This window comes from Bos javanicus, chromosome 12 (genome assembly GCF_032452875.1).
Source record: "Bos javanicus breed banteng chromosome 12, ARS-OSU_banteng_1.0, whole genome shotgun sequence".
Classification (NCBI taxonomy): Eukaryota; Metazoa; Chordata; class Mammalia; order Artiodactyla; family Bovidae; genus Bos; species Bos javanicus.
Genome location: NC_083879.1, coordinates 51,859,658 through 51,877,660, shown reverse-complemented (window position 1 = coordinate 51,877,660; position 18,003 = coordinate 51,859,658). Strand labels below are relative to the sequence as shown.

At 44.5% G+C, this 18,003-nt stretch overlaps 1 long non-coding RNA gene across 4 annotated transcripts in view; it reads left to right on the top strand.

Moving 5' to 3' along the window:
- The window catches only part of LOC133258481 (uncharacterized), an 80,474-nt gene that overhangs the window by 37,940 nt on the left and 24,531 nt on the right, over positions 1-18,003 (top strand). For all 4 annotated transcript variants that reach the window (XR_009740042.1, XR_009740043.1, XR_009740040.1 and 1 more), the window contains exons 6-7: positions 10,773-10,946; positions 12,930-13,170. This is a non-coding gene — a long non-coding RNA (uncharacterized LOC133258481). The remainder of the gene's footprint in view (positions 1-10,772; positions 10,947-12,929; positions 13,171-18,003) is intronic.

Sequence of the window (18,003 nt, the reverse complement as noted above, 5' to 3'; positions counted from 1 at the left end):
GACAGCAGTCCTTGATCCTAATCGAAGCCAGGCTTTCAAACTTATCATATGCAAAAGTTTAGGTGATTTACATCATGTTCTGGCCAAGAGGCCTGTTAACATTTTATGATCCTTTCTTTAGAAAACTTATTTTTCTCTGAAGGTGATTATTCTAAAGTCAGGCGCCACCCTCCAAAAGCATTAGATAAAGTTGCATTCCTATAGGGCAAAGGTGTGGTGGGCTATAGCAAGAAAAAGAATTAATTCAAGGGTCCAAGGTTACAAACATTAAAGCTACTACTTACATTCCTATACACCAATTATATTCATCAATACACTGCCAGGGACACAGTAGGTAAGGGATATGGAAACTTAGCAGCAAACATTGGCCCAAAAAGTGAAAAACCCTTCACCAATACAATTTCTAATCAATCTTTTAACTGCTCAAAGGAATCTGTATTTAGACAGTTTAGAACATCTCATGCCTCTCATGGTTGGGAGGCTGTGAACAATCACATGTGGCCGGAAGAACCTATTCAGGCAGGGTAGAGGACTTCCAAAGGAGTTTTTAGGTTGAAACACTCTTGTCACGCCCAGGAACTTTATTAACTGGAGCTGTAAGTTAACTGTTTTTCAAAGAGAGGTGGTGGGGGACAGCCCCCTGTAAAGTCAGAGGTGTAGGTGAGAGCACAAAGCAGTAAAGTAGGCAGACTCTGGTTTTGGGGGTAGGTGCTCGAGAATTTCCAGGGGGACTCCTGAGGCTCGATCCCACCTTTGCGTATGCCGAGCCTCCTTTCTCATGACCTTTGCCACGGCAGAGTTCCTCACACTTGCTCCCGGCAACTCACTTATCCCTCCATTCCCCTAAAACATGTTCATTGTTCATCTATCATGTGCCTTTATTCTAGACATTATTCTAGACCAGCAGTAAACACAAGAACAAAAGAGACACATATCTTTGCCTTCAGGATGCTTGAAGGATGAGAGGTAAGAAGGTGAGATTAGCATGTGGCATATCAGGGGGTGATAAATATATTGAGGAGAAGAACATAGCAGGGGAGGTTGGTAGGGAGGTAGGGTGGGTGGGGAAGCCTCCCTGAGAGGGGTGTTTGAATTAAGACCCAAGGATTTTGGGAATGAGGTGTGTAGGAAGGCTGCTCCAGGCATAGGGCACAGCAAATGTGAAATCAACAAAAGTGGAGGGCAGGGCAAGGGGGCTGTTTTCCTAGCTGGGAAGGATGGTGAGTGAGTGAGTGATAATGAGTGAGTGATGGGGAGAGTAACTGGAAATAGAGTCAGAGGACTGACACATTATCAAGGTCATAGTAAGGGGTTTGGCTTTTCTCAGGGTGACATGAGAAGCTATTGTATGGTCTCAGACAGAGTCACCCAATCTGAATTTCATTTCTCCAGGATCACTCTGGTTGCTGGATTGAAACAGACTGAAGGGGTAGGGCAGAGAACATCAAGGAGCAGCTGTGGTCATGGTGCTATTGAAGTGATCCCTGGGAGAGAAGAGAGCAGGACAAGTGGTTGGATTCTGGAAACACTTTGGAATGTAAAACAGTACCACCACTCTGGAAAATAGTTTGGCAGTTTCTAAAACAAAGCAAAAATAACAAACAGACATAAAACCCTAAACATGCATTTACCATACAACCCAGCAGTTGCACTCCTGGGCAATATCTCAGAGAAATAAGTATATTCACACAAAAACCTGTACAGGATTATTCATTACAACTTAATTTGTAATGGTAAAAAAAAAACTGGAAACAATCAAAATGGCCTTCAATAAATTAGTGGTTCAACAACTCCAGACTATCTGTACCACAAAATACTACTTAGCAATGAAAAAGGAACAAATTATTGATACATACAATAAGGACCTTAAGGGTATTACGATGAGTGAGAAAACCAATCTCAAAGGATCACATACTTTATTGGCTCCATTTATATGACATTAAAGAAATGAAAAAAATCAAAGAGATGGAAAACAGGTTAGCAATTTTGTAGGGGTTAAGGATGATGGGATTATGAGAAATTTTTATTTTAAAGGGGTAGCGTGAGAAATTTTTTCTTTTTCATGATGGAATTATTCTGTCTCTAGATTGCAGTGGTGATTACAGGGGCCACCACCTAATTAAATGTCATGGAGCAATACATATACACAGATGTCAATTCCCTGGTTTTGATAATGTGCTGTGGTTATGTAAGATGTAACATCATTGAAAAGTGGGTTAAAAATTATGTGGGATCTCTGTACTTTGCAACTTCCTGTACATCTGTAAATATTTCTAAACAAAAAAAGTTAAGCAATATTATTAGCTAACGTGAGGGTAGGGCAGAAGTGTCAGTGTAGGTGGGGAATGAGGAGGCTCTGAGGGTCTGGCAGAGTTGTGTATAAAGGTTGTCTATGTTCCTTGGCCTTCTTGACAGCATCTGTGGTTCCTTTTGAATTCTGTAGTTGTGTGAGGCTTTGAGTTTTTAATAATAATAGAAGATGCTGATGGGGGCAGAAAATGAGTGGTGTCAATGGGATTTGCTGACAAAGTTGATGTAAAGAGAAAAGGGAGCTAAAGATGACTCCAAAAGTTTCAGCTGGAGTAACTGAAAGAACTGAGTTGTAGTTAGCATTAAAGGAGCTATGTTAGGGGTATAAATCAAGAGTTTAAACATGATAAGTTGAAGATGCCAATTAGACATCTTTGGAAGTGGTCAGCATGAAAATGGTATTTCAAACTATAAATCTAGATAAGACTACCAAGGGAGTCATGGGAAATAGATGGGGAAACAGTGGAAACAGTGTCAGACTTTATTTTTTGGGCTCCAAAATCATTGCAGATGGTGACTGCAACCATGAAATTAAAAGACACTTACTCCTTGGAAGGAAAGTTATGTCCAACCTAGATAGCATATTCAAAAGCAGAGACATTACTTTGCCAACAAAGGTCCATATAGTCAAGGCTATGGTTTTTCCTGTGGTCATGTATGGATGTGAGAGTTGGACTGTGAAGAAGGCTGAGCACCGAAGAATTGATGTTTTTGAACTGTGGTGTTGGAGAAGACTCTTGAGAGTCCCTTGGACTGCAAGGAGATCCAACCAGTCCATTCTGAGGGAGATCAGCCCTGGGATTTCTTTGGAAGGAATGATGCTAAAGCTAAAACTCCAATACTTTGACCACCTCATGTGAAGAGTTGACTCATTGGAAAAGACTCTGATGCTGGGAGGGATTGGGGGCAGGAGAAGAAGGGGACAGCAGAGGATGAGATGGCTGGATGGCATCACCAACTCGATGGACATGAGTCTGAGTGAACTCCGGGAGTTGGTGATGGACAGGGAGGCCTGGCGTGCTGCAATTCATGGGGTCGCAGAGAGTCAGACACGACTGAGCGACTGAACTGAACTGAACTGAACTGAGTACAGATAGAGAATTTGGGGCTAAGCTTGGGATACTCCAACAATTAGGGATTTGAGAGAGGAAGAGGAACCAGAAAAAAAAGATCAGAATGGAGTATCCAGACAGGTAGGAAGAAAATCAGGAGAGTGAGGGGTCCTTAAAGCCATAGAAGGAAGTGACAGAAAAGTACCGTTATCACCTGTCTCAAATGCTGCGACATATCAGCGAGTTGAAGACAAGAGTTTGGGCCATAGCTGTAGTAATGTGGAGGGCACTCACGTTGATGGAGTTTGGAGGGCAAAAGTATGACTGGAGTCAGTTCAAGTCACAACAGAGAACATTGAGTTGAGAACACTTCTCATGACAGATCCTGGGGAACCTTGCTATAAAGGGAAGGAGAAAACGTGGAAGTAATTGGGGAGAGAGGTTTTTTTCCCCTAAGATGAGTACAAGAGAACACGTTGTTTTCTGGTGGCTATATTCAGTATAAGGAGAAAAAATGGGTGTTGCACAAGACTGGGGAGACAGCTGGAGGAATGTCATAGAAGAGGTAAGAAGGGTTGGGATCTAGTGCATGGGTGGGAGACTTTGCATTTTCCAGGAGAGGAGGAGGGTCCAGGGTCCCTAGTGTATCCACAGGGTGGGCACATATGAAGAGGTGCAAGCTTGCAGGAGCTCCCTTTGGGTGGCTTCTCTTTCCAGTGAAAGGGTAAGTAAGGTCACAGCTGCTGAGGGTGAGAATGAGGAGGCGGGCTGGAGGTTTGAGGAGAAAGGAGGAAGTAGAAATCAGAAGGAGGAATGCATCAGAGGCAACTTGAGAGTTTCTTGGGCAGCGAGAAGTGAGTGAGTGACCAAGTGTGGAGGTGTGGTTCTCCAGGGCACCTGTGTTCAGCTATAGCATGTGCCTTGATGCAGTGAGACCTCCCTACCACTAGTTCTGTGTATTTGTCATTGCAAAAATTATACTTCCTATTTGCTCAACGATTCCACAATTTGTGCAACCCCCATAATCGCAAGTCTGTTTTGACCACTTGAGTTGGAAGGATGATTTTGAAATGGTAAGTTTTGGGAAAAAAAGAAAAAGAAATGAGGGGATATCTCATTAGAGGAGGTTTGGAAATCAGTCAGGAGAAGAGAACACAACACTGCTGCTTGTTTCAACAATTAACAGCATATTGACCATAAACATTATTATAATACATCTTTTGTTACCTGAATGTTATTGACCAGAAACATTTCAATATTCACTTACATAACGAATCAAGCTGGTCACCCAGGTTAGTTTCTGCAAAAATCCCCTCATCAGTAATGTGTTCAAGAATTCATGAAAGGGTTTTAAGTCACTGACATGCAAACAGGGGCAGTTGGACCTAATGGCATAGCTGGGAGAGCTTCACTTGTGCTACATTCATTCAAACAAATGCTTGCTGAGATCCACTATTGGATCAGGCACTATGCTACGTCCCAGGGATGTGAGAGCAGATGGTCACTGCCCTCGAAGGACTGTAGGTACTAGGGAAGCAAAACTGTAAAAAGTGTGGTAAGGCCAAGAATGCCAGAGATGGAAAAACACATTCAGGAACCAGAAAGGGAGATTCTTGGAGCTCATCTGGTGGTGGGTGGGAGTGATTCAGAAAGATGCAGAGCTAGGGAGCACAGAACTGAGATTTACAGGAGGGAGGGCTAGCCAGGTGACTGGATAGAAGGGGGAAGACAGGGATTTCCTGCAGAGGGTGAGAGAAAAGATGACAGAGAAACAGGGAAATAAGGGCTTTGAGGGAGAGACTCTAGGACTAGTTGTCAAAGGGCCTACATGGAAAGGATGAGAACCCAGAGGAAGTGTGGTCAGTAAGAGAGGGAGGAGAGGGGCCTGAGAAGGGTTTTGACCCTGAGAACCTTCATTTTATTGCTTAAGAACTGTGACTGTTGAATCTTCTTGTAAGCCTGACTGTGACCTGGGAGAGAAAGAGGAACTGACCAACAAGGAAATAAGGACAGGATGGGAAGAAAGTCAACTTACTGGTAGATGCAACTGGAATTGTCCACGATGAATGAGGCCCCAGTACTTAGCCTGCCTTCCCCTCCCCCTCAACCTGGATAAGAATTGGTACAATTTGTCAGTCAGCCGGGGAGCCATGGAAGAGAGCTGGGCTGGACATCAGGAAGCTTGGGTTCTGGTCTCTGATGTGAATTCCCTGGGCAAGCCATTTCCTCCTGGACCCTGTTTTCCTCATCCGTGAAACCAGGCAGTGGGCCTGAAGCACAGATGAGTCATTCCTAAAGAATGCTCCCTTGTATTGGACATGAAACATTTAGTGATCTCAAGGATATCCTGTTTCATTCCCCACTCAACTTTGCACTCAGTGCTTGGCCTCTCTCATGCTGATGAACTCTTCTAACTCAGGCTGTGGCAGCGTGCCTCTCTCATGCTGGTCTAATTCAGGCTGTGGCAGTGTATTTGTGGCCCCTATGCATTTGTCCTCTTATTCTCCTTACTTAGTATACTGGTTGCCATAGATGATTTAATCCTTTCACAGAGAGGACGATGGACTGTCAAACTTGAGGGTTGATATTCTGAGAAGAGTGAGGAATATTCTGAGAGGAGTATATAATAATAATAGGGTAATGATGGGGATGATGATGAAGAAGATGGGGATGAAGATGGTTATTCTAATAGAGAATGTTTATTGACCACCTATTTTTTACATATATTATTACATTGAATACTCACAACAAATGTTTGGTGTAAGCATTTCCATTATTTGCATTTGAGAGACAAGAAACTTGAAGGACAAAAGAGCCAAGGTAACTTTCTCAAAGGTACATGGCACTTGAATCCATGTGGTCTGACCATGGCTTACATTGTGGCATCACAGTAGGTTGCCTCCCATGGACAGAAATGGCAGCTCTGTGCAGAGCTCCAGAGCTCCACTGGAGGGTGTGAGTAGAGGAGGCTGCTAAGTCACTTCAGTCGTGTCCAACTCTGTGTGACCCTATAGACGGAAGCTCACCAGGCTCCCCGTCCCTGGGATTCTCCAGGCAAGAACACTGGAGTGGGTTGCCATTTCCTTCTCCAATGCATGAAAGTAAAAAGTGAAAGGGAAGTTGCTCAGTCGTGTCCGACTCTTCGTGACCCCATGGACTGCAGCCCACCAGGCTCCTCCGTCCATGGGATTCTCCAGGCAAGAGTACTGGAGTGGGGTGCCATCACCTTCTCCGAGTAGAGGAGGGGAAACGGAAAAAGGGTGAGGGCTGGGGAATACATTATTCTTGCAGATCCATGGCAGCTCCCCAATCGAATGCTGCCAGGAGTTACCCTTTCTGTCAGTGGACTTAATTTTAGAGGTTAATATGAGATGTTTGGATAGCATCACCAACTCAATGGGCATGGGTTTGGGTGGACTCCAGGAGTTGGTGATGGACAGGGAGGCCTGGTGTGCTGCGGTTCATGGGGTCACAAAGAATCGGACATGACTGAGCGACTGAACTGACTGACGACTGATGCATAGAAGAGGGCTTCCTGGGTGATGGTAGTGGTGAAGATCCTGCCTGCCAATGCAGGACATGTAAGGGCTGTGGGTTTGGGAATGTTAGGTAGCTAGAATAGGAAAAAGGAGTCCAAGATAGTGCTGGCTTAAAGACAAAGAAAGGAAAAAGCCCACAAAAATAGAACAAAGAAACATCCAAGGAGCAAAGGTGAAGAACAAAGGTTAAGAGCCTCAGGTGAAGCAAACAGCCCTCCTGGCTAGCCCAATTTACATAGGGTGGGCTCAGGGGGAAGAGAAAAAAACATATAAAAAGAGGAGTCAAAATTGAGCCGTGGGATTCTTTTCTCTTCGCTTCTTTTGGGTCGGCCCACCCTCATGCCTCGAGAATGTATTTTCCTTTGCTTGCCAGATAAAACTGAGCTGTAACACTGGTCTGTCTGTCACTTCAAATTTTTGCTGTGGTGAGACAGAACTGAGGAAATTACCCCCGAAATATATGGTGCCATTTCTGGGGTTTAACCTGGCTGAAATAACCTCAGCTCAAGGCAGAGGCCAAGCACAGCAGAAGCCCAACTCAGCAAAGACTCCTGTGGTGGAAGCTGAATGAGAAGAAAACCCTGCACAGTGGAAATGACAAGAAGCCCAGCATGCTGGAAATCAGGACAGCAAAAACAAACTCAGCAGAAAGCTCATGTGATTCAGTCTCAGATTCCAGAAGACCTCCGGTTGGGATAGGAAGTCCTCGCCCCTATGGCTGGAAGGACATATGGCTAACAAAATCTTAACTCCTTTACAATCTTTCGTTTCTTTTTTCCTCAAACTCTCTGTGAACAGGCGAGCAGCAGTGGGTGCAGTTGAGGGACTCTGGCAGGGGCTACTTAGTACCTGTCACCCAGGTGGGTGGGGATTCTTCTGTCCTTAATCTTCTTTGATCTGAGGATCAGGCCAATGAAAACTATGAGCACAGGTCAGGTATTTAGCAGATTTTCCAGCAGGTTATGAAGGGGATTCCTCACCATGTTTTCCCCACCACTGTTTCCTCCTATCTTTCAGCTCCTCTCTCCATCTATGCCATGGCTTACAAAGTATTGGGCAGGTCATCATCTTTTCATTTCTTAAAGTTGTGTTTGAAACTGATTATCTAAGATTGGGACTCAAACCCACATGGCAGGGACTCTGTGCTATGCTTAGTCACTCAGTTGCATCTGACTGGGACTTGAGCCTGGTCAAAACCCACAGTGCCTGGTTTCAGGTCCTAATGAAGCTCAGGTTCTTGATGTCTCATTGGGGAAAAAAAAAAAATCAGTGAGAGACACAGGGATAGGTAGGAGGTTTAGATTCAGAGAGAACCACACTCCAAGAGTGTGGGCCATCACAGAAGGGAGTGAAGGTGCCATGGAATGTGGTGTGGTTAGTTTTAGCAAGCTGGGTGATTTCATATGCTAATGAGTGGGAGGGTCATCCAACAATTGGAGAACCACCCACTCCTCCACCTTTTGACAGTGCCTTGGAACTGTCCTGGTACCTTTGGGTGCATCATTTAGCTTACAGATTGAGGACCAAGGTTTAGTTAAAGTTGACTTGTCATTTTGGACCCATTTGATTTTAGTTTATGTTATGCCCTTGGGCTATGTCATTCTTTCAAAAGTTGTCCCCTCTCCCCTTCCCTCCTGTTCCATGCTCTTTTCCTGAGCCCCGTCTGGGCCCACAATTTTGTCTCTACAATCTTCTGGAGGGACAACCAGAAAATAGCTGGCCCTTGAGAGGGAAATAACTGTATAATATCCAATCTCTCTAGATATTTAGGCCTTCATCTTCCATGTTTCCAACAACATGTACAAAAACATCAACTCTAAGTGAACTTACTAGGGCAGGTAACAGGCACACAATGCCTGTTAGAAGTCCATCTGTTGGTGGCATCCCTCCAAGGGAAAATGGGCTTCCAGGGATAACATTTGCCACTTTGGGAATTATCCCTGCAGGCTGTTTGGGCCCAAACCCTTACCATTCTTCTCCTAAAGTTACAAACATACCCCTGGATCAAATCTCCACTCCACTTTTATGGAACATCTGGTTTGTTGCTTCTTATCAATTTGTTCTTAAGCCACTTATTAACTCCTACAGCCAGGACCCTGCCTCCTTATAAGCAACATCATTCCACCCCACTTATTATTAAAATACTCTTAAGGCCCCTAACAGGACCAGATAACCCATTCCTTTGTCATTGCTTCTGTTATTACCTAGAGTGGGTCTCTGACAATGAAATGTTTACTACTGGAGACATTGTAAACTGTTCTTATGGAGGCTTAGGGAAGAAAATCAGTGACTTACATCCTCTCAGAACAAAAAGAGGGTAAGGTTTAGGGCTGTTTCACCAGGTTCCACTTGGATTGCTTTACATCATGGTATCTATTTCCATCCATGGCGGACAAACTGGCAATAAGTTAAGATTACAATCCCTTAATCCTACCCAGCACTGGTCACACTGGAGACCTTGGTGATGCCCAACTCCAGGCCAGGGGTCCCAGGAGGTCGACAGGCCACGACCTGCCCAGGGACCCAGTTCTCAGGAGGCTGACATGCCTTGACCTGCCCGGGGATTTAAACTCCAGGAGGCTGTCATGACTCAGCATGCCCAGGGGTCTGTGCCTGACCTGGGGATGCCCAGCTGTCAGGTTACAACAGTACTGGGTAGGATAAGCTTCAGAGAGACTCACTTCCTAAGGAAGTCCACCCATAAAAATAGAAGAAAGCCTATTAGTTGTGGGACTGTGCCGCGTCTCAGCAATAACTCAGGAGCCCATTGAAAACCCCATTGCCTTTCTGGAAAGGCTAAAAGAGACCCTCCAAAGGATTACTAAAGGACTTAGACTCTTACAAGGGACAGGTGATTTTAAAGGACAAATTCCTGTCCCAATGTGCATTAGACATCAAGATAAAGTTACAACAGCTAAAGCAGCAGGACTCTGCTGCCTCTTTATACAAGATGGTCCAGACAGCCACCAGTAACTTTTGTAACAGAGAACAGGAGAGGGAAGCCAAGGCTCAGGAAAGGGAGAAAAGGAAAGAGACAAGGTATGCCCAGATGCTGGCCACACTCCAGGGAAGCCCTATGGCAAACCCCAAGTCTTTGAAGGACAAGGCGCAAGGCAAATGCCTAATCTGTAGACGGGTGTGACATTGGGCCAAAGAGTGTCCAAACTGTGACAAGTATCCTAAAATGGCTTGCTATAAATGCCATCAGTTGGGACACTAGGAGGCACTCTGCCCTCAGGTCCCAAGAGCCTCAAGGTCAAGAGCCAAGCCTTCCCTCACAATGGTTCAACAGGACTGAAGTGGCCTGCTCCAGCCAGCCCACCTGTCATAGATAACCATCACTGGGATGGAGTCAAGGGTGCAACTGGATGTGGCAGGTAGGCCCGAGAATTTCTTGGTTGACACAGGGGCTGCCTACTCTGTCCTGACTTCCTACTCCAGAGCCTTCTCCTCTCAAACCTGTACCATTTTGGGTGCTACAGGAAAAACAATTACAAAAAGATTCACCTGAGCTCTTCTTTGTTGCTGGAGTGGACAAATATTTTTCCACCAGTTTCTGGTGGCCCCTGAGTGTCCTACTCCCTTATTGGGAAGAGATCTTCCCCTGCCTTCGAAATCTTGAAGCTATCACAGTTCTGATAGAAGATGCTTTAAAACTCCCTTGGGGGCAAATTAACTATTTTTACCAACCACCAAGTGAAACAACCCCTGAATGGGAAAGGCCATTTATAGATGTCTGATCAAAGGATCCTCAGATATCAAATACTGCTGATGGAAAATCCAGGCCTGACTATATCCCCTTGTGAGGTTCTTAACTCAGCTAACCTCCTGCCTACCCCTGAGGGCTCTCTCCCCTTTCACTCTTGCCTAGAAACCTTGGACCACTGGACAAAACACTGAGAGGGATTGTCAGAAGATCCTCTGACCAATCCTGAGGAAAGCTGGTACACGGATGGAAGCAGCTTTGTCTTGGATGGAAAAAGAAGAGCCGGGTATGCAGTAGTCTCCAATTTTGAGACCATAGAGGCTAAGCCTCTGCCACCAGGTACTTCAGCCCAATTAGCTGAGCTCATAGCCCTGACTAGAGCTTTAGAGCTGGGAAAAGGAAAAAGAGTAGCCATTTACACTGACTCCAAGTATGCCTTTCTGGTGCTACATGCACATGCTGCTATTTGGAAAGAAAAAGGCCACTTGACCACCCAAGGGTCCCCAATCAAATATAGCAATCAAATCCTTAGGCTCTTTGAGGCAGTCCATCTGCCTGTTGAGTTTTTAGTCTCCCATTGTAAAGGACACCAAAAAGGGACCACAGAAGTGGCAGGAGGGATCCAAGCAGCAGATCAGGCATCTAAGAGGTCAGCATTACAGAACAATGACCTAACAGGGGTTGCCACCCTAGTTTTGCAGACTAATTTGCCAGAAACTCCTTCATATATTGAAGGTGAGACTCTTAAAGCTAAGAGTGAGGGCTTTCAAGAAGATGTTATGGGTGGTTCCAGACGTAGGGACTTCTTTTTCTGCCTGGGAACCTCCAATGGAAGTTTGTTAACTCCTTACATGCCACCACTCATTTAGGGAAAAACGCCCTCCAAAGATTACTAAAAAGGTCCTTCAGAGGAACAGGCCTCCAATATGACTGTAAAGCTAGTAGTCTCCTCTTTCCCCACATGCCAATTAAACAACCCCCAAGGAGATTGAAGACCCCAGCTTGCCCAGCCCCTCCATCAGCATGGGACCTACGCAGGAGGAAACTGGCAGATGGACTTTACCCAGTTGCCAGTTTCTCAAGGGTATAAATACCTACTAGTCATGATAGATACATTCACAGGATGGATTGAAGGCTTTCCCACCCAGATTGAGAAGGCTGAGGAGGTGGTAAAAAAAAAAAAAAAAAAAAAAAAACTGCTCCATGAAATCATTCTTAGATTTGGTCTGCCCAGGTCATTTCAAATTGACAATGGGACATCATTTACTTTTAAGGTCACCCAGGGGGTCTCGAAAGCATTGGGCATTGCTTATTATCTCCATTGTGCCTGGAGGCCTCAGTCTTCAGGAAAAGTAGAAAGAGCCAACCAATTCTTAAAATCAGTGATAAAAAAGAAAACCCAGGAGACCTCCCTGGGATGGAATGAGGCTTTACCAATAGCTCTCCTCCTACCAATACACCCATCTTGTCTCTAAGGAACAGGTTGGTCTTAGTCCTTATGAGATGCTATATGGGAGACTTTTTGTTTATGTTAATGATTTTTCCTAGATTCAGAGGCTCAGATCCTCTGGTCTTATACCATGGCCATTGGGCAATTCCAACAAGATATATACTTGTTGGGCGTCAACCAGGACCCAAAAGATTCTAAAGAGCTACCCAGGGACTCAAGCCCTGATTAAAGTCTGGAGAGATGGGTCCCCAAAGGCTCAACTCCAGCCTATGTGGAAGGGCCCCTACCCTGATACTTTCTACCCCCCACAGCAGTTAAGGTACCAGGACATGACTCCTGGATTCACTACTCATGAGTCAAGCCATGGAAGAAAACAGAAGAGGACACTCAATACACCTGTGAGCACCTGGGAGATCTCAGATACCTATTCAGGACTACAAATGAGTGCCATTCTAATGAACACCCCCAAAATTAAGTTTCTGGAGATAAGATTTCTGAGGATAGCTCTAAAGAGCCAACACAGCTTGGCAGGGACAACACAAAATAGACAGGAGACAGATCTCCTGATCCCTAAACAAGGAGGGACTTGAGCCATGTCAAATGAGACATGTTGTTTCTGGCTAAATACCTCCAGCCAAGTTAAAAAAAAGTCTCATAGTCCTCAAGAAAAACATTCAGATCCTACAGGATCTCAAAGAATGACCTGGAGAGTTCTTGGGGTGGCTACAATCTCTCTTGGGGGATTTTTCTCCTGGCAAGCAGGAATTTGGAGTTGGTTAATGCCCTTACTAATCCCTGTTATCACCATATTGATGCTGCTTATGATTGCTCCACGTATTGTCAATTGTCTAAGCCATTTTGTCTCTGCCCAGGTTCATAAGCTACAACATGCAGTGCCAGTTCAACAAGGATATATAAACCTATACCTGACCATGGAAGATATCACTCACCCTTAGATGGACACCACTATAAGGACTCTGAAGCTTGAGACTAGCAAGAGGGAGAGGCCCAATGTCCCTTGCTGTCCCAGTTCAGCAGGAAGTAGCAAGAGAGACCTTGATGCCCCTATTCCCAAAGAATTTGGCCTCCCATCTTTTGAGGGGGGAATATTAGGTAACTAGAATCGGAAAAAGGAGTCTAAAATAGTGGTGGCTAAAAGACAAAGAAAGAAAAAGCCCACAAAAGTAGGAAAGGAATGTCCAAGGACTGGGGTGAGAACTCACGTGAAGAAAACAGCCCTGCTGGCTAGCCCAATTTACATAGGGCAGGCTCAGGAAGAGGAGAAAAAAAAAATACAAAAGGAGGAGCCAAAATTGAGCCACAGGCTTCTCTTCTCTTCGTTTCTTTTGGGTTGGCCTGCCCTCACACCTCGAGGATGTATTTTCCTTTGCTTGCCAAATGAAATTGAGCTGTAACACTGGTCTATCTGTCACTTCAAATTTTTGCTGTGGTGAGACAGAACTGAGGAAATTACAAACTCCGCTGATAGGAAGATCCCCTGGAGGAAGGCATGGTAACCCACTCCTGTATTCTTGCCTGGAGAATCCCATGGACAGAGGAGCCTGGTGGGCTACAGCCCATAGGGTCACACAGAGTCAGACATGACTGAAGTAACATTAGCATGCACATGCATAGAAGATGAAAAATGTTGCTGCACCAGCAACAGAAGGACTTTGCAGCCCAGTTAGCATTGCAGAAGTAGAGTTTGAAATCAGTACCTCTTCCCTCACCTTCCTCCCCAGTTCAGGAGGCCACCTCTCTGTTACTTTGGCCTCTAGTCAGACAGGAAACACCATGACAGGACACTTCTTACCACATGGGTCTGTTTACAGAAGGCAAACATGTTATTTGGAAGCAATTAAAAGCAGATGATGGGAATGACTGAAGGCAGAAGTTGGATGGCATCACTGATTCAGTGGACATGAACTTGGGCAAATTCTGGGAGATGGTGAGGGACAGGGAAGCCTGGCATGCTGCAGTCCATGGGGTCACAAAGAGTCAGACATGACTTGGTGACTGAACAACAACAACAAAAGCTGATTCTGTAACCATTCAAGTTATATAAGGCGACCAGCATTTGTGACACACTAGAGGTTTGTGAAGAGCTCTCACATTGTAGTTAATATCTATTGAGTACCTACTACATTCCAGGGTTTCATATGTGTTATTTCACTGGATCTTCACAATAACACTTTCAGACTACTTTCATTGTTATCTCTACTTTACAAATGTTGAAACAGAGACACAAAAGTTGAGTTTAAAGTCACATGACTAGTATGCCAAAAATTTGACTCACGCCCAAAAGACCTACTGTAAAACAGAAATGAGCACTTCCTATTTGTTATAAGGACATTTTCTTTGTATGTCAAATTTGACTTGTGGCACCATGGCTATTGTAAATGTTCAGTTTTCCTGTGACTAACTACAACTTGTAAGAAGAAGAACTTTTTTATATTCACCCAAATCAAAACCTCCTCTATTCAAAAGGAAATCTGTAATAATTTTCTTACCTTTCCTCTAAATGGCTGTAAACTATTTCTGTAAATAGTTATCCCTTCATTGCAAAAGTCCTACAAAAGAGGTCAATGAGTGAAGGAAAGAAATGACACATTTCCAAAAATCTGCTTTCCTCTTTCAAGTTCTTTCCCGGCTGCTTCTTTTTCCTGTTTTGTAATCTGGCCAATTCTCGGTCTGACGAGGCAAGTCCCCTCCCTCTTGTTATGAATTTTTGGTGGTTGACCTTTTTGACATTTTGGGGTTGAAATCAGGCTGAGGGCCCACCGTGTAGTTTTAGTCTCTGCCAGACCCTTACGTACTATCTATTCCGGGTAAATGTCAAATACTAATGATGCTAACAGGGCAGATAAGATCAGCTGTTCACAGCATCCAACTTCCTTCTGAGGCGAAGGAACAGACCAGCATGAAGCAGAAACGGTGGCCACTTCCTCCTTGAACCCAAGGCTCTATGGGGTTGGCTGCAGCCACCCATCTCCATTTGAATGATTGATTGTACTAAGAATAGAGGAACTAATTTCATTTCCACAGTGCTACTAGGCTCTTAGGTAACTCATTTTAGGATGCTACAGTTGCTTGCAGTTGTCTGGCTAGAGAATGAAGAAGTGTTTGGAAAATCTACTCTCTGGTGGAGGTGCTATTGCTCATATTTTCTTTTTCCCTCTGCTAAATGACATTCCTCTCCCTTTGCTTCCAGAATTCTTTACAAAGCCTCTGCATATAAAAGTGATGCCAACTGGTGCCATGCTTTATTTTCAGTGATCTCTGCCTCCTAACTTACTCTGTGGCTTCAAGAACTCAGTTCACATGGTCTCTGAATCTGGGGTGTATCTTCTTTTATTTGTGTTTTCTCAGAGCTATAATTTCTATTGCCAAAAACAGTAAGGAATGAGTCTACTTCTGAAATTATGAGTAAGTTTACAGATTAAATGAACACATTTCCTAACATATATAAAATTTGATATATGAAAAATGCCCATTTTTTTAAGTAAAATGATACCAATCTAGAGATCTCTGAGTGATTTAAGGATAAATACTTAAGAGTGTTCGGTTTGGATGCTTAAGAGACACAGTCTAGAAATATGTGACAGGTGGATTCAGGGACTCTATCAACCATCCAGTTCAATTCTCTTGGTAGAGTGAGGAGGCTCCATTTTGATCTTTGTGGATGTGGAGAGAAGAACCCCACTTTACATGTTTGGACACAATGTTGAGCTCTGGAGGGGAGAGACCTGCCCCTGAAATCTGGGATGGCTGAGAAATCTCTGGGCCTCTGGGATCTTTCATGTTTGGGATATGACTATGTCAAAGGGGTGACTTTATACGATGGAGAATGGATCAGCTCCCAGGCTAAGTGCCTGGAAAAGAGGGGATCATGCTTAGAGGATCCTGGGGGGAGATTAGGTTTCTTGGAACCCATGGTGGTAGGCCATGGTTGTCTGGCCAAATGCAAGTCTAGACGTTGCTGTGTTGCTGTGAAGGTATTTTTCAAATGTGATTAACACTTAAATCAGCGGACTTTGAGTAAAGCAGATTACCCTCCATAATGTAGGGAAGTCTTATCCAATCAGTTGAAGGCCTTCATGGAAAAGACTGAAGTCCCTGGAAGAGGAAGGAATTCAGCTTTCCAGTCTGCCTTTGGACTCAAGGGTGCAACATTGACTCTGCTGGACTTTCCAGCCTGGTAGTCTGCTCTGCACAATTTGGACTTGCCCTTACCATTATTTGAGTCAATCACTTAAAATAAGTCTATGTGTACACACACACACACACACACACACAGACACACACACACACATCGTATTAGTGGCTTCCCTAATGGCTCAGATGGGAAATAATCTGCCTGCAAGGCAGGAGACCCGGGTTCGATCCCCTGGAGAAGGTAAGGGCAACCCAGTCCAGTATTCTTGCCTGGAGAGTTCCATGGACAGAGGAGAACTGGTGGGCTACAGTCCATGGGGTCACAGAGTCAGAGACGACTGAGCAACTGACACTTTGACTTTCACTTCGTATATCCTATTTGTTCTGTTTCTTTAGAGAGCCCTGACCAATTCAGAAGCCCATTGGATCCCAGACTGAGGCTTCAACATGTATTCTTTGGTCTGCTGGAGGAATCTTTAACTGGAGCTATGGGAAACCATGGAGATTCCAAGTGTGGCTGCTCTTCCAAGCTGACTTCAAGTCCCTAATTCACTCACGCTTCTGTGTGATTCAGACTTCAGTGCTGGCAGATGTAGTAGGGCTCATGTGTCTTTGGCTTCGAAGTCTTTTGAGTGACTAATGGGTTGTTTATTAAGATTGGAGTTACTTAGCCTACTCTGAGAATATGGCAATGTCTCAGCATCTCTGTTTCCTGGATTTAAAGGATTAGTGGCTCTCTTGACAAAGGAAGAGAGCCTGTTTGGTAGGGAAGACATGGAAGGGGAAATGGAACATTTCAAGCTCTGAAGGTATAGTGTACTTTGTGGGGACAGGAAGGGATGGGGGTGTTGTTGAAGATGGAAAAGATGAGATGTATTAAGTTAACCAATTAAATTAATGCAAAGAAGGGCCAATGAGAAAGGTGAGGACTATGTATGGACACGGAACAATAGACTGGTTCCAAATAGGAAAAGGAGTACATCAAGGCTGTATATTGTCACCCTGTTTATTTAACTTATATGCAGAGTACATCATGAGAAACGCTGGACTGGAAGAAACACAAACTGGAATCAAGATTGCCGGGAGAAATATCAATAACCTCAGATATGCAGATGACACCACCCTTATGGCAGAAAGTGAAGAGGAACTCAAAAGCCTCTTGATCAAAGTGAAAGTGGAGAGTGAAAAAGTTGGCTTAAAGCTCAACATTCAGAAAATGAAGATCATGGCATCCGGTCCCACCACTTCATGGGAAATAGATGGGGAAACAGTGTCAGACTTTATTTTTCTGTGCTCCAAAATCACTGCAGATGGTGACTGCAGCCATGAAATTAAAAGATGCTTACTCCTTGGAAGGAAAGTTATGACCAACCTAGATAGCATATTCAAAAGCAGAGACATTACTTTGCCAACAAAGATTCGTCTAGTCAAGGCTATGGTTTGGAGTTGGACTGTGAAGAAGGCTGAGCGCCGAAGAATTGATGCTTTTGAACTGTGGTGTTGGAGAAGACTCTTGAGAGTCCCTTGGACTGCAAGGAGATCCAACCAGTCCATTCTGAAGGAGATCAGCCCTGGGATTTCTTTGGAAGGAATGATGCTAAAGCTGAAACTCCAGTACTTTGGCCACCTCATGCGAAGAGTTGACTCATTGGAAAAGACCCTGATGCTGGGAGGGATTGGGGGCAGGAGGAGAAGGGGACGACTGGCTGGAGAAGAGGATGAGATGGCTGGATGGCATCGCTGACTCGATGGACGTGAGTCTGGGTGAACTCTGGGAGTTTGTGATGGACA